Below are 2,978 nucleotides of genomic sequence, written 5' to 3' on the forward strand. Positions count from 1 at the left end.
AAAAAAAAAAAAAAAAAAAAGATCTCTCTCAGTCTGCAGTGTTAGCAGGCACTAATAAGATTACTTTCCAGTACAGTCTCCTGTTACTTTGAGAAGTTTTAAGTCATACTAAAAGTCCAACATAGTCAAAGCACTTCACACCAGGAATTACACCAATAAAGCCACAGGATTTAGCTTTTTTTCCAATGCATTGTTTTCAAACACAGGAACAGAGTAATTTAGTACTTGCTTGTGAGCACATAGTCAGCACTGAGTTTGATCCAGAGAATCAAGGACAAGAAATCCTTCTTTAGCTACATAGGGAGTAAAAGGAAGACTAATGGGAGTGTGGGGGTGCTGCTCAATGGCTCAGGATACCTGGTCACTACCACTCAGGAAAAAAACAGAACTACTAAATGACTACTTTGCCTCAGTCTTTCACAAGACCAAGGGGAACAACATGCCAGGTAGGGCACAATGAGCAGGGCAGGACTGACACTATTCCCACAGGACTGGTGTATGATCAGTTAAAGAAATTTATATAAATCAGCAGAAATGGATGAACTCCACCCAACAGTGCTGCAGGAGTTGGCTGAAGTAATTGCAGAGCCCCTGGCAAAGGTCTTTCAAAAATCATGGGCCTCTGGAGAAATCCCAGGACTGGAAAAGGGCCATTATTGTACACATCTTCAAAAAGGGGAAGTGTGAAGACCCAGGAAACTACGGCTAATTAGCTTAACTTCTATTCCAGGGAAAATCCTAGAAACACCCATCAAAGCGGCTATATGTGACAAACTTTCAAAAGGCATGATACCGAATGACAGCCAGCATAGCTTCATCGCGGGCAGGTCTGGTCTAACCAACCTTTCTTTCTATGATCAGGTGACTTGTCACCCGGACAAGAGAGAAGCAGTTATACCTCAACTTTCAGAAAGCCTTTGACTTGGTATCCCACGAGGTACTGATCAGAAAACTGGAAGATATTGGGCTCAACTGCGGAACTGTCAAGTAGGTGCGAAACTGGTTGCAGGGTAGGACAGAGTCCAAATGAATGGATCAGTGTCATCCTGGCAAGATATGGGCAGCAGCATACCTCAGGGGTCGGTACTTGGCCCAGTGCTGTTCAATATCTTCATCAATGACCTGGATGAGGGGGTGAAAAGCCCATTGGTCAAGTTCATGGATGACACCAAGATATGGGGTTGTGTGGACACACCGCAGATAGGCTGCAGATACAAGCAGGCCTAGACAGGCTGGCATGTTGGGCAGAATGGAACCAGATGAGGTTCAACATAAAAATGGAAAGTGCTGCGTCTGGGAAGGAAGAACCCCCAGCACACCTACAGGCTGGGCATCACTAACCTGACCAATACTACAAATGAAAGGGAGCTGGGGTAACAATAGACCCCAGCATGAGTATGAGCCGGCAATGTGACAGTCGCCGCTAGGGCCAATAAAACTCTGGCATGCATCAATCGATGCATCTCCAGTAACTCCAAAGAAGTGATTCTCCCACTTTATTCAACATTGGTGCAGCCGCAGCTGAAGTGTTGTGTCCTGTTCTGGGCACCACACTTCAACACGGAGGTGTTAAAACTCAAGAGGGTCTATAGAAGGGCCACCTGTATGAACAGGGACTTGCATGGCAAACCATATGAGAGGCCAAGGGATCTCAGACTCTTCAGCCTAAAGAAAAGAAGGCTGAGAGGGGACCTAATTGCGGCTTACTGCTATATCAGAAGTGTGTATCGGGGCCTGGTGAATAACTGTTTACCAGGGCACCCTGGGGGAAAACTAGAAACAATGGCCAGTGTCGCGCCCAGATGCCGGTGCACCCTTGACCTGCAAGCCTGGGTCGGTACGACCGGCTTGGCGCGAGGGGGGATTTATGACCGGACAGGCGGGTGTTAATGGCAAGCAGGAGTCAGATGATTTAAAGCGTATTGGTTACACAGAAAGTTTATTTTACTTGCGCTACTGATGATTGATTGCAGCATAGGCAGAAGCAGTTGATTTCTTAGTTACAGCATGCAGATGTTCTGTCACCCAGCGATTTACAGTGGGTTGCAGACTTGCCAAGTACAAGTTTCAAACAGTTTACACAAATTACTATGGTCTGCAGATTACCAAGAGCTCTTGATGAGAGGGACGTACGAAAGATGAGACAAGACGAGAAGAACGAGCCAGCAAGAATGGGGTTACGGCAGAAGGGGAAAAAAAAAAAAACTAACCGGAGGCGGGGAGATATTGTTTGTAACTGATCAGGTTACAAAACTGTGTCTCTTGGGAATGCTCTGAGATCTCTGCTTTGGGGGGGAAGTTCTTTCAAAGTTATAGGAAACGGAATAGCCAATTATTTCATGCCTGGCATGAATAATTAACAGGTTGGCACTTGTGTGTTCTTTGTTTTCTCAAGTTTCATAAAAGGGGGGGTTATATTTTTGCTTGGGTGGTACTGGTCCTGTTTGGTCACACGAGGGCAAGCATAGTATATTATTTAATTTTACAATTCTGTTAAACTCAGTCAAATTGGAGTTTCATTTTTATCTGGTCACTATGGGTACGGTATCTCTTTGACTAGGCTGCAATTTGTTCAAGGTTAGTTTCTCTCTTGTATGAGACGCTCAAGTGATTTGAAATGAGGCACAGACGGGTGTGAATATGCAGCACTGTTACAAACTAAAAAATAATAGTGTGAGACTACAATTACAGAGTTTGTTGTGTTAGCCTCTGACTTCTTGCGATCTGACCTTTTGCCATCGGCACCTGAAATCAAAGACTTTGATCTCTGACAGCCAGAAACTCCTGGAAGATAGTTTCAGGCTGAAAATTAGGAAAAACTTCTTTACAACCAGGGTGTCCAAACTATGGAACAAGCTCCCCCAAAAGGTGGTGTAATCATCTACCCTAGAGGTCTTCAAGAGAAGACTGGACAGTCACCTGGCTGGGGTCATCTGACCCCAGATGTCTTTCCCCCTCAGGCAGAGGGCTGGACCTGA

Source organism: Gavialis gangeticus, unplaced genomic scaffold, assembly GCF_001723915.1.
Source record: "Gavialis gangeticus isolate Ggan-Ray unplaced genomic scaffold, GavGan_comp1, whole genome shotgun sequence".
In the NCBI taxonomy this organism is placed as follows: Eukaryota; Metazoa; Chordata; order Crocodylia; family Gavialidae; genus Gavialis; species Gavialis gangeticus.